The 14,263-nt window shown below is 42.6% G+C and overlaps 1 protein-coding gene across 4 annotated transcripts in view; it reads left to right on the plus strand.

The window, feature by feature from the left end:
* FGGY (FGGY carbohydrate kinase domain containing) overlaps nt 1-14,263 on the plus strand; it is a 297,390-nt gene that overhangs the window by 70,796 nt on the left and 212,331 nt on the right. For all 4 annotated transcript variants that reach the window (XM_084528570.1, XM_084528569.1, XM_084528557.1 and 1 more), the window contains one exon: nt 1,021-1,085. The gene's annotated coding sequence lies outside the window, so the exon portion shown is untranslated. The remainder of the gene's footprint in view (nt 1-1,020; nt 1,086-14,263) is intronic.

A 14,263-nucleotide genomic window follows, 5' to 3' on the forward strand; every position in this document is an offset into this window, starting at 1 on the left:
TGGATGGAAATTTTCTATCTCGTTTAAAGACTATTAAAGCCCTGCCTTTCTTACGCAGAACAAAAGGGTGTTGTTTACTTTGTTTTTCATTATTTTCGTATTCAACAAAAGATGATTATTCTGTCTCCTCGGTGCAGAGATCCTTGTGAGCATGTAGACCTCCTCTACTTGCTTTTCTTTCCCCGGGTGACTACAAAATAGAGAGATTTCCTTCATGCTGAAGCTTATGATTGAAATGCAAAAAAAAAAACCCATATCTTATTTATCTAAACCTTCAAGGTTTTACCAATGAAGGTATTAATTAAAAAGGTGCTGTGAGGCATAATTGAATCAGGAAACAATGTTATGATGCACGGCAGCAGTTACGATGAGAATAATGCACATTTATGATTAAGAATGAATCGTCCATGATATAAAAGCATTTGTTTCAGCCCAAACCTTTTGACCTTTTAAGAGAGATGCAGCAAAGCCACAAGCATGGCATTGTTTGCTTGGCTCCCATTGTTGCTGTCACATCGTAAGATGGGGAACAGCATCTCTGCTCCCTCCGACGGGCGGCCTGTAGGCAGGAGAGCCGGGCCCTTGCTGCCTGGGTGCTGTCAGCCCATTCATAGTGAGCTGATTTCCTAAAGGCCCACTTACTGAATGACGCAAGGTGCAAATTGTGACTCACTCTGCATAGGTTAAGTTTGTAAAAATCAACCTATATTCATCTTCTGAGCACCTACACAGCTGCATAATGTATTTATTCTCTCTAGGGTCCCATTAACCCTTTCAGAGGCCTAAAAGTGATATGTAGCACAGCCCAGACAACCTGATGATACCAAGTGAATTTAATTTCTTCTCTTATATCAGCGGTGGACTGGTGAACAGGGCAGATTTGCTTCTCTCTGGCCTGGATTAGGTCACGGGATGGCCCAGCAGTCTGGTTTTGAGCATTTCCTTCTGTTCCAACAGGCCTCATAAAAAATATTTTGTTTGCTGTTGGTGTTTGCTGATCTGTGACACTGTGTTTTCCAGGTCTCTGCCAGAAGAACCAGGTACCCTTCGATCTCTGAGTCCTCTAATGATCTTGCAATGACACTGTAAGTAATCATTGTTTATTGCAAACAGCTTTTTAAGCAGAAGTTTGGTGCCAGTCCAGCACATTTTATTAGCTGAAACATTTCCTTGTATTTCCCACTTGTATTGCAACCTACTTTTTATGGTAGATTTAAGAGTATGGGAGCCGTTTTGCTGGGCCTGAAAGGCCTTTAAAGGACAGAACCACCTCTTCACCTTCCCCACCCATCTCCTTCCCCAGCATCCCTCCTTTCAAAGGGAGGACATCAGGAAGTTTGGAGATTCAGATGAGGTTCATAAACCTGTGTCAATAAGGAAGGTCTCCTACCCTGCTGGACATGGTGTGCAGCCACTTGTTCCTGCATTTCAGCTCTCCTTCCTCTCAGGAAACCCAGACTTCAGGGGAAGGAAATCCCCAAATGACCCTTGTACATATCATTACAAAAATGGTGGATGCTTAAAAAAAGGGTGTTTACCTTACATGCATGGCTTCATCTCTCCACCTATATTCCCCTACTGCGCATGTCACAAATAATGATGGCTATTACAGGAGAGCTATGTGGGATGCACCCTGCGAAGCGAAGCTTCTCTTTCTTTAACCCTTTGTCTGTAGTCCTAACTCAGAGGAATTTCCCTACCATAGTAACATGGCTGGACTAGAGGAGAGACTGTGCCTTCTCTTATTTCTGTGGGTAAACAAATACTGCAAAAAGCTTTTCTCCAATGTTGAATCAAACACTGAAATTAATTTACTTCCTCTCCGCTCACAAATACCCCATGTCAGCTTTCTGCAAGCCACGCTATGCTAACCTACTTGCAGAGGTTAGGTAGGAAGGCTTCCTTTCCTACAGAAAGGAAGTAGCAAAATTGCATGTGAAATTATTTACAACAAATTAACGTGAAAAAATGAACATTGGCCAGATCCTTGTCTGTGTCTTTACTCAGGGAACACGTATTATCCTCTGACATTCATGGCCAATCACTTCTAAACATAAAATGTGTGTTGCAGAACACAAGTAGGGAGCAGATTGGAACTGAGTATAAAGATATATGTGCTGTTTCTCAGCCCATAATAAAACTTATTGAATCCTGATGAATAATAGATGTATTTAAAGGAAATTATGATCCGCTCCTGTTTAATCCTTGAAAGAAAAAAAGCAAATTTGCTCATGAATTCGCTGTAATGGTTTGTTCTTTAAGACAAAACAATGGGCACTTGATATGAAACACGCTGGAATCAATCAAAAGACCCCCATTTTATGCCCCAAATTTGTAGGCTGTCCAGAAGTCTGTTATGGCAGCTGCCACCTTTACTAACCCACCAGGGTTAAGACCAGGTTCCTCTTGGGCTATAGCAGCAACGGCTCTGAAGTCTGGCTGAAACAGCCTGATATTCCCTGGGGATCGGGCACAGAGGTGGACCTGTAACACGCACTCACCTGTGCGTTACATCAGTGAGTCTAGTGTGTGCTGTTCCAGTTGGAGCTCTTGTAAATTAAACAGAGAAATAAGCTGCTCTTTCGCTTCGTGCCACTGCTGAAATATGATCCAAGGCTCAGGTAGATTCCAGCTGTGATCTCGCTCCTTGGTTATGAACATGCATTTATGTTCTCAGGACATTATAGCTCCTTCTACACAGGCAGAAATTGTAAAAACAAAATGAACAACGTTCTCTGTGTACAGTAGAGTTATTTAAAGCGCCTGAGGGCTTGAACATAAGCAGACACTGTTCACATACAATATAAGCAAGACTTCTGGGTTTTGGCATTTAAAATGACAATTAAAAATACTGCAGGCATGTTTCAGCAACTTTATGGGATGCCATAAACATCCAGAAAAGGATTCCAGACAAAAGTAAAGATTCACAGAACAGATTCTTTTCTTCTTTTTGTTTCCTACCTTGGGTTTTAGTGTGACGTGCTGTGATACACCACAAAACTAATGAAACAAAAGGAAAAAGCAGAAGGTGTTTCGCTCATTGGAGTTTATTGTAAGAGGGAGAATGCATCTTTGGGAGAGCCAAAGTTTATGATCTGTAGGGCTCTGTTCAGGTAAAGGTTTAGCTTCCTGCTCTTCTAAAAAGCTTGGGAAAAAAAAAAAAAAAAAAAAAGCCCCATAGAAGTCTGGAAGGTGGAACACACTTTCCATCTTCAACACAGAGATGGACACAACAGACTCAAAATCTCTCCCTGGCACAACTTTGCATGCCATGACACTGCCTGAATTTTCTTACATATATTTATCGCGGGAACAATGCCACTGCACACTCAGTCAGCTGCTCCCTCTGTAGCCTCCTGACTGTGCCACAGGACTACAGACCTTTGGAGTCTATCGTGTACCTTTAAGCAACGTCGTGCTTGCACACATATAAGGCACCTCCTGTTGTGAATGCTTTATAGGCATTAAGCTAAGGTGAGAAGAAGAACCTGAATCTCAGGTTAAGGATTTAATTACAAGGCTCTTCCTCAATAATTTTTTTCCTGCCTCTCGTAAACCTTTGACAGAAATAGTAGGGAGCTGAAGGTGGGTTCCTTGGCTTTGGTTTGGTTTTCCTTGATTTTGGTTCTTTGTACTTGAACACTCTTTTGGAAAAATGCTTTGAAACGTTGTTATGAGTCTGAGTGAACTTTCCTCTAGGATGGTCAGCGCTTTCCTAGCCTTAGGAAGGGAGACAGGTTGCAGGTCAGCAATGACTTTTGTCCTGTGCATGCACTGACACCACGTAGCCATCAACTGAACCACCTCATGATGCTCAGCCAAAAGAAATTCCTCCCCAGCTTCCCTGGGTTTTGCTCAGTCCCACCTTGACACAAAAATCAATCACGTGGCTCCTCTGAAAAAAAAAAAAAAAAAAAGTCTTTTTTTATTTTTCTGAAAATAGTATGTCTGATAGATTTTTTTGTGTGTTCACAAGGAATTTACCTTCTTCATACATGCAGGGGCCAAGGAAGAGTTTGTCTCTTCTTTCTTGTCACTGGGCACCCAGCACTGGGATTGTTTTTCAGGAGTTGGGGCTATGTGTGAGTTGTGTTCCTGACAGCCCAGAGGTAAGCAACACCCACATTAGTGAGCCAGAGTCCTGGCCAGGGCAGGAAGAAGTAAGGAAACTGCCTGCTCTCTGCACACAAATCAATCCGCTGTGGCTGGGAAAGAGGCATCTGTCAGAAAAGAGGTAGATACAGGGTATCTTAGGGTTACATTTGTATCTTGTGGCTGTGCATTTGCTTTGTTTTAGTTTTCCTTTCTCCTCCCCCTTAACCTCAATTCAGGACTGCGTATGTAGGAGCTGTTTTCTCCCCTTTGCCTGTATTTATTTCCTTGAGCTAGGCGACAGTTTCACAATCTGAAGAATTCAGCGGCAATCCCATTTTCCATCTCCACCTTGCTAGTTGTAACCTCCAGTTCCTGACCCTGCCCCAGTTGCAATGCCATGCTGTGAACCAAAGTTCAAAGGGCCTTGTTTTTTTCCAGCCAGTTTATTTTTCATTTTGCATTCCTTCCCTTCCCTTGGTTTCCTTCTCCGTTGGCCCCACCAGCAGTTTTGCCCCAGCTGGGGCATCAGGCACATCCCCCAGGGCTTCTCCTGAAGTTTTTGCCTCCTGGAAACATGACCTTGGGCTGGTTCTCACCCCTCACACAGATGCTCAGCACAGAGTTAAGTTCATGTCCATTTAAGAGCTATTTTAGGGGCCATGAAATAGGGAGTAATTTTAACACATGCTCTGTGTAGGATAAATTTGATGTTGATTGTAGTGAAACTGCTTTGGTGGATAGTCTTTCTAGCTATGAGTGATCGTATGTGCTTACTCGTTTTCAATAGCAGCTATGTGACTTTTTCATTTCTACAATCAACCTGAAACTTTCTTGATAAAGTAAGGTTCGTAATTGCTGCTGACACACAAATCATGATGGGAAAAGGAGTTGCAGCGTGTCTCCAGAATGCTGTCTTGAACCCCTATACCTTGCTTAACATTGCAGATACCTGCTGCTGTGAAGAAGTGGAACTGACCTGAATGTGGGGCAGATTTGAATAAACCCTTTCACCTGTCCAGCAGTGCAGAATTGTTCTTTGCCTTTTGTTTGCTCTGGCTGTGCTCAGGCTAATCACAACCAACAAAACTTCAGCTGTTTGGGCAAGTGTATCACAAGCCAGTGCACCTCAGCCTTAGGAAATTTATCTTGCTGTTCAAGACAATTCCTCAAACTCCTTGACATTTACTCCTATGGGTATTTGTAGACTGTTATGTCTGCCCTTACTTGTTGTTTAACCTAGCAATAAGCATTTAGCTCTGTCCTCATAAATCATTTCCCTTCAGCTCTCTGGCTAGAATGACTGCGTGTGCTCCTAACTATGAAAAACCCAGGCTAAGCCCACCCTTTAAATGTCTGCTCCCCGCTGGGCTTGATTGGTGGCAAAAAATCAATGTTCAAGCTATGATTTCATTCCTGGCTCACTGCACGATCCTCTGCTGATTACACTGACCTAAGGATCCATATCTGCAGTACACCAGATTTCTTTCCTGTGTCCTCCTGCATCCTCTTAAGACTTGTTCTGCTTCTTCTTCCAACCTTAAAACTACCAGTTTAGGGTCTCTCTACTTTTTTTTTTTTTTTTTTTTTTTTAATTTTGGTAGTGGTCACAACCACAGACATGAGAAGGCCCAGAGAGATCTCTCACCTAGCATGCAACATCATCCCTTCAGTACAGGGTATCCTACCATCCTGTGTGAAGTAGAGCGTTCTCTTTCTGGCTGCTAAAAGTTTGGAAATTGCAAAATTATCTTGCAGGCAAGAGACGGGATGTGACAGAAGATATTTCCCTTCCTAAAAGCTCAGAAAATTTAGGTAAGCCTCAAGCCCGTTCTCTCTTTCTTTCCTACTTGCACATTCATTTTAACTTCCCCATTCTCACCACATTTGTTGCTGTGTTAAATGTGGCTGATTGAATGTGGCAGGGTGTTTTCCTTCAGGACCCTTCTGTCTCCAAGGTGGAAGAATTGTCCATTTGACTCCTAGCAGAAGAAGAGTTTGGTTCTAAGTTTGGGATGACTGGTCCAAAAGCTACTTCTGTTTCACCCCTGAGCTACAGACATGCTCTTTAAAACTCTGAACATTTATTTTGATTTTTCTGAAGGCAGAATTGTCTTCAGACATGAGCAAGAGAGTCCTATGTAAGCATTAATTAAGTTAAATTGTGTCTGGGGAGTTTAGTCTTGTTTAATGGCTTTGTTCAGTTATTCTACCTGTTCATTATCTTTACATAAACATTAAAATCCTACAATCATTACATTTTCTCCTCTAAAATAAAGGAGATTCTTATAACAAACTTAACTCTGCATGCTTTCTTTGTTTCCGTGTGAGTACACACATGCACATTTTATTTTATTGAATAACTGCTTTAGCCATATTTTTCCCCTCTCTTTGCATCTCTTCAGACACGGGGCAAGCACAGAAGAGGAACTCCACGTGTAACCGAAAAAAAAAAAAAAAGAGAAAAGAAAAATTGTGTTCATCCCTCAGATCTTCATAATCATGGAAGTATTGTATGGCTGTTGAAGCTGTTGCGGAAAAAGCTACTGATGTTCAGCAAATTGTATTAGAGTTTTCAAAACCATGGCATCATTTTCTGAAATGTGACTTTCTAGGAGCCACAATGAGAAAGAAGAAGAAATGCAATAATCCACTTGGGAGTGAGAGTCTTTCATTTTGGCCTTAGTAGTTTAATAACACTTTTAGCTATGTAAACACTTGTTCACCAGGAGAGGTTAGTCATTGCCATGCTTTCTTATACTCTGATACCTGCTTTCATATTGTTTTTTCTGGGCATTTCTCACCAAGTCCATGAAGTCTGACCTCTTACTTGCTTCTCATATTTGTTTATTACATATCAGTTATGCTGTAATGATGACCTTTATAGAAACTCTTCAAGGTACATGCATTAAGTACTGGGGCAGCCCTGGCACGTGCTGCACATTCATCAGACTAAATCAGAACCAGAGCTGAAATCCTTTCTAAAAGCGAGGTTGAACATTTAAAATGAACCAGAGGAGGTCTCATTGGAAACGTCCTTGTTGTCACTGCCCTTTGTTATTTAAAAATCATACAGACTGAAATAGGCTGTCTGATAGGAACAGGTTCTGCACCAGCATCACCTGAATGAATATGGAATCCGTGCAGTGTAACAAAAGACCAGGATTTGCAAAAATGCACTGTAATCCCTCTGACCTCCTCAATGAGGTGTGAGCATATTATAGGAAGAGATGTTGTGGGACCAAGCTAATAACCTTTTATTACCTTTGTATTGGCTTTGTGAACCTGTTCCAGCTTTCTCTGCCATGAAAGCAAGGGAATCCCTGGTTTAATGTTGATCCCATGAATTGCTAAATGGCCTCATGCCCACTGACTCAGGGAAGCATATATAAACGGGGTAAGCAACAGCTAATTACCTCCCATAAAACATCTCTCCTCTTGAATCTGCTTCTGGATGAGCCATTTTGTTCCAGAACTGAATGAATGTCTCTTGACTTACATGTAATCCAGCCTCTGCTGAAGGTAGTGAGAGTTAATATTCTGATTTTCCTGGGAAAGGATTTGGACCCTGACTACAGCAAGTTAACTTCTCAGAGCAGACCGGCGTGTGGTGCCTAATGGCACGGCCCAAGCAGGAATTCTGCAGGAGCCACGGGCTGGTGGCAATTCTCTCGATCCCACTCAGGAGAAGACATTTGGCAGACTGAGCGGAGTGGGCTGATCCATCCCTTCCAACAAGCAGAAGCACAACGTTTCTGTGGTTCGCCCTGCAAACACCTTCCCCTTCAGAGGCTGTGCGTTCAGAGCACCAATGGTTGAGGGAAGTGTAGGAAGGTTTCTGTCTACTTCCCAAACCATTTCTAAGAAGAAAAAAAATAGAATTCAGCTGACTGGAACATAAAATAGAATTCATTTAAAATGCTGTGACATTTTTAAAAGTGAGGATTCATTTAGAAAACTTCAACTTTTTAACCATGTTTACGCTGGGAGCTGTGGACACAAAATGATCACTACTTCTTACCCAGCTGAAAAGGGAGCCATGTACCTCTGAATGTCAAACATGGCTTTAATCTGCTTCGCAGCTTATTTGTTTTGGTTTTCTCTGTTTCATTTCCCTTTGCTGTGTTAAGCTCTGACCCTGAAAGGTGAGGAAGTGAAGGAAATGGAAGAGTGAAATTTGGGGAGTCTGACACTAAGAAACCAGGAGAACCACAAGGCAGTCTGTCTGGTTGTGAGATTGAAATGTAAGTGGACTCCTCAAATTAATTACTTTGGAACCCACTTACTTGGGTATATGGACTCCCTTAAGCATAAGTCTTACATTATGTCACTGAGATGGCATTTGGGCTTGATTTACGTTGGCACAAAACTAGCTATAAACTGCACATGTGTGCCCATAGTAGCCCCTTTTCAAGCAGAATCTGTTTATAGAAACAGGAAGCATGGCTGCAGCAGGACTACGCTGAGCCTCTGCTGTGTCAACAGTGTCACAACTGCAGGTATCCAGGATCTGCATTCATTTTCCACGTTTTTACACTCAGCCAGTAACTTGGGACACCATTACCAGAGATTAACGGTGGGTTGATGGAGCCAAAATGACTTATTAGGTGAAACGTACTCTGCTGAAGATGTGTATCTGAACAAGAGCTCCCTTAATCTTTCTCTTTCATACTCTATCTAGTCTGTGGCTAGTATTTCATGGTGATAATCTCTCTCAGTTTTTTCTCCCTTGGAGAACGAGGCCACACTGTATTAATTATATCTGATTCTGTAGTCACGCAATTTATCTTTTAAAGTATGCTCCTTCCTGACTGAATAAATATGAAGCCTTCAGGACTTGTTCAGGGAAGTCTGAACTCCTCACTGTTCCTAACAGTACACTAAAAACAGTTCAATACATACAGGCAACGTTCAAGATTTCTTTTAAGAGGTAGATAGACAGACGTAAATGAAGATCAAAAACTATAGGGCATTTTTGGTGACCAAGAAAACTGTATTTTTTGGTTCCTTGGAGGCATTGATTTGCATATTGAGTCTTCAAATTGTGTGAGTTGTGAGGTGCTGAAAACAGGCACAAATAGATTTCTCTGTGATACTTCATCCACTTGGATCTCTCTGCCTGAAGTGAAACAAGGTTTTTATGCTTCAGGAATGCAGCACCCCTGAGCATCCCAGTGACATTGACCAAACCCTTCCTGGAGAGGAAGACGTGAAGGTGAAGCCATGAGGGCCCTGTCTCTTCTGGCTTCACCTAAAAGCAGACTACATGGACGGCACACTGCAGGAGTTCCCTTTTGTAACATCCCTTTCTTCAGTCTGTAAGGAAGTCTGTAATGGAGACAGTGTTGTTGTGTGCACCAAACAGTCCTCTCTAAGTTTCTAAGAAGACCTGATGATGCAGAAAGATATATAGATATATATATTTTTTTCATACTGTATATATTTCCCTCTTTTTTTTTCCTTCAGTTGGGAGAATCCTTATGTTGGTATTTAAACAGTCCAGGAGATATTTTTAAGGGAACGTCTCATCCTGGCAGTTAGAAGAAAAAAGATTTTCATGTTGTCTCGGAGAAGCTGAGAGGAAATGCATGTGAATCCTAAAGCCCACCTTCTAATAAGAAACTCTGTTTGTCAATGAAGATTACCTTGACATAGGAACCAGTACCAAAGTCTTTTAATGAGAAATGTTCTACCTCATGCATCGAAAACCAGGAATAACTGTGTTGCAGTTCTTGATCGGTGGCTATAGGTAGTCTCAGAGACAGCTTGAGTAGGCTATAGTAGGACGATTATATTACTCACTGAAGACTTCCACTCCCTTCTGAGATGGTGTGGGAACGTATTTCCCTCAGGGTCATCTATTTCCTATGGCACATTACTTAGGACTCCTTGCTTATTGACTGGTGGCAAGTCTGATAAATTTGTGAAAACATCTGTAGCCTACAGCGTGAAAATCAGAGCCAAAGCACCTGCACAGAGTGTTTCTTTGCATGGATTTGTTCACGTCTGACTGCTGAACGTTGCCCTCGATGTCCTGGCGTGGTCAGGACACTAGCGATTAGTTAGGATCACTAGCGATGAAGACAGTAGCTGTGATGCTGTGTTGGGTTGGGATATCTTTTTTTTATCCCTTTTGTTGGACAACTGCTCACAGGTAAATGCTTAATGTGAGTTATATAGAGCAATGTCCACACAGACACATGGCCTTCAGATGGAAAAAGATCTATTTTTCAGAAAATAAAGCATTTATTTCCAACAAGTAAGAAGCACGGTTTGCAGAGTTCTGCAGCATGTGCCAACTTCTGCCATTAGGACAATGTCTGAGAGAAATTTTTCCCTTCAGAGTCTCTTGAGGCCAGAGCTTGTGTCTGTTGCTGCTCCCTGGGCCTTTCTCACTGAGACCTGCTGACTCCAAAGGACTTACACCAGGGAAGTTTACTGGGATGAATAAGAGTTGCTGGCTCTAGTGTTCGCTTTGTGTTGTCTGTAAGGAACGTGAAAGCTGGGAGGTCCCCAGAGGAGCATCTCAAAAGGCTGCTGGAAACCAAATGACTTATTTTTGTACCTTAAACTTTCATCTGAAGTACAACTCATGATGCATATCATCCATATGTATTTGTGCGGTGAGAGCATGGTTTTAACCCTGAGCTTTATTAAACCCCCTAAGAAATTCTCATATTTTACAATCTTTATGCATAACAACTTTATTTTTTTTTTCCCTGTGTCCTTGACATGAATTTACATGACAAATGTAGAGCGGTCAGAACAGGATATGAAAAAGGAACCTCTGGAGCGAGCACGGGTAGGACACAGCTGTAACAGCCCTCGGAAGCACACGCTGTGCGCTGACGTTTCTCGGTAAGGGGACGGCATTTTGCTCCTTTTGCCCAATCCTAGCCAGGGATCATGGCCCAAGCAGATGTGTTGCAATCTGCAGAGGAAGCCATCAGTCGTGGTGTCTCTTGATGGCTTCTCCTGAAGATTTGGGGTTACGCCAGCTGCTGCTCCAACCTCCAGCCTTTGTCTGTGGTTCCAGCCCGGATCTGGAACACCCCGTTTCCTCCCAGCCGTGCCGTGTCCACGTTTTGGTGTTTGTGAAGCAGAGACTGGATGTGAACCGGGTTGTGTACAACTGCACCTTGCCTCTGTCTGTACAAGGATTACCCAGAGGAATAAAAGCATTTCTACTCCTTTTGCATGTAAAGGGTCGAAGCTAAGGAGATTAGAAAGCTAAAAAATGAGTTTTGTCAGCTGTGCTGGCCAGAGGGGTGTGCAGGTCACTCTGGAAGGCTGCCCCAGAGCCTCTCATGCTACACTTAGCTCCAGCCTCAGGTCCTGCGTAACCTCCTCCTTTCGCCCTGCCCTCCCCCAGACCCTTCAATCTCCCTTATCTCGGATACCCCTCATCTGACCCCTTCGTCCCAGGTTTCGGAGCGTCTCCTCCAGAAGCTGGACAAATCAACAGATCTGTCAGGAGACGCAGGAAGGCAACCGGGGGTTATCTGCGTGTGCGGGTTATCTCGGGGCTCGCTCTCAAGAAACAGTATCTGTGAGGGTACAAGTTATCCCGGGCTGGAGGCAAGTAGAGGCTGGGCTGCTCAGATCATCGGGGCCAGCTGTCTTGTGGATACGGGTGAAAGATGAGAAGGCTGAAAATAGTGCTAGGGTCGTCCCGGAGCCAGAGAGGGGTGCCTGTGATTGAGAAACCTGGAAGGAAAGTTATTTTCTTCTCGTGTATTTGGGGACTTTGAAATAGCTTCCTGGGCAAGGAAGGGCTTCCTGGAATTCTTCTCAGTGGTTTTATACCCAGAAGGGAATTATTTGATGCTGGTTTCAATATAAATGTGGGATTGGGCTTTGCAGCGAGACAGCCCTGTGACAACCCCCTCCAAAATATAATCAGTAAAGTTTTCCCTTGATGCAAACTCTGTCTGCTTCCAAGTTGGACTCCTGCTTGCTCACTCCTTGTCTGGCTTCAACGAAACTTCACAACATTTAGTCTAGCTTTTCCTTGCAGTGCTGAGTCACTCTCTGATTTGAGTGAGAACTAAAATGTTTGTTACTCTAAGTTTTGCGAGCCTCTGTCTGAAATCCAAGCGAAAAAACCTGCAGTGTCAGTTTGCTCAAACAGAAGTTTTTAGAAGAGTTGTTATGCCAAATACTTCTGTGTATAACACTGGGATAAATTTTGTTTTCTCTGTCACTTCTGGGCTCTTTAACTATACCATGGGAATCTGAACTGTGGCAAGATCAGTCACTTAAGAAGCATGACCAAAGTAAAACTGAGGTTTTATTGGTTTTAAATAGATTTTTCAATGTAAGAGATGACTTCAGAAAAGACAACAAACACATCATTCAGTCTGCTAAGTTTTCTCCCTGTCCCATAACAGACTGTAGGGTTTTTATGTCTGGGCTCTTTTTGGGTGTTGTATAATGCACTGTTTGGGGTGTGTAGCAAACGCTGGTCTTTATAGCTCCTTAGAGGCTTGACATTTATCTCTTCTGAGTTAGAGTAGTTCCTTATTTCTGTCGCAGTTCATCCTGGTCAGTGAGGAAGCACGTAAAAGTGGTTGTAGCAGATCTGTGCCCACTGCAAGCACATTGCAGTGCAGATGGGGAGCGCAGCATTCTCTGAGCACACGATGCTCATTTCAAGCAGGCACAGCTTCCATCCACTAAAACCCCAAAGGCACACACAGCCACGAGAGAGCTGACTCTGGGAGATGTGCTGGGGAGCTCTGAACGTCAGACAGCAGTCAGAGACTGGAAAAAAGCTGGGCAACGTCAGTGCTAGCAAGGCTGTAGCTCTACGAGCAGAACAGAAAGCAGGGCTCTGGTGCATATGCAGTGACTGGTGGGGTATGCATGCACCACAAAGATTTTGCAGGGTATTGGGGATTGCGCAGATATAACCAAGGCCATAATTTTCAGGACCATACTCATGCACACAGAGGAAAATGTAGTTTGCAGAATTCTTTACTGGTGATGAAATGTGAGCCAGAAAGAACTGTTGGGTTTTCTGATGTCAGCGTGAGCTGGCAGAGTTGGCAATCAGAGAAATTATCCTTCAATTATAGGCTAAATGAGTTTAAAAGAAGTCACCGAGACATGGTTGGTGTGGAGCCCCATATTGCTATTTCTCTATCTGCCTCTCAGAAAAAAAAAGAAGATGTGCTAAAGAGTCCATAAGCTGCTCCTTCTCCTTCTCCCTCCTCAGCTGAAGAATTAGCCTCTTTGTCATACGTGACAGCTGTACAAGTAACAGGAACAAAACATGTAGGTGTTGGGAATAAAGTCATTAAACAACGTGCTATTTGTTAAGCACATCAAGTTCTGGACAGATTCGTACTATAGCTTCTCTGTTTCATGTGCTCAGGTGATAAAGAATATTGAAGAATTTCCAGCAGTAAAAATCGAATTTCTTGCCTTGAATCAAACTGTGATTCAGAATGTGAATGTCACTGAGATACGGGCTGCAGTGAGAATATACGACCGCTGTTTCCATTTACCCTGTAATTAGAGGGGCTTTTTGTTGTTGATGCATGAGCTCAGATAACCTCTGCAGGACTAAGAGGAATAACAAGAATTAAAGTCCACTTCCATCAGAGAAGGCAGTAGTTGATAAGCAATTGGTTGAAAAATGTTACGTTCAGTGGTTCTTCATTGGAAGGGCTGTATTATTGACATGAAGGTGTTTCAAGGTAAGAATCTGCTCCCCCGAACAACAAAATGGAATGGAAACAGTCTTTTTTTTCTTTAATTTTAGCTTTTTTTTTCACTCTATGTAACCTTAATTATAATATTTTTTTTCTTTCTGAATTTTCTGCGATCTATGATATGATAATGACTTCATATCATTATATGATGTTATCAGTAAAAGTAACAGATAAATAAAAGATTAAATATTAGATGCTATATATTCATATATATAATACAGCTCCAGTTTGCCTGTGGCAGTTGCCATCAATACCTATGTGCAGAAGGAGGCATCTAGCCCTTAGGCACTGTTCACACACCAGGGAAGTTTGGGAACTGCTTTTGGGGTTGAAGGCACCCACTAACGTTTTTTTCTATGCACTCCCCCAGGTTTGAGTCTACCTACCTTCTCTGTAGAGTTTTTAAAATGCCATTACTCTGAGTGATTCATCGCCCACACAGGGAGGGAGGAATT

Source organism: Aythya ferina, assembly GCF_964211825.1.
Source record: "Aythya ferina genome assembly, chromosome: 8".
NCBI classification, from domain to species: domain Eukaryota; kingdom Metazoa; phylum Chordata; class Aves; order Anseriformes; family Anatidae; genus Aythya; species Aythya ferina.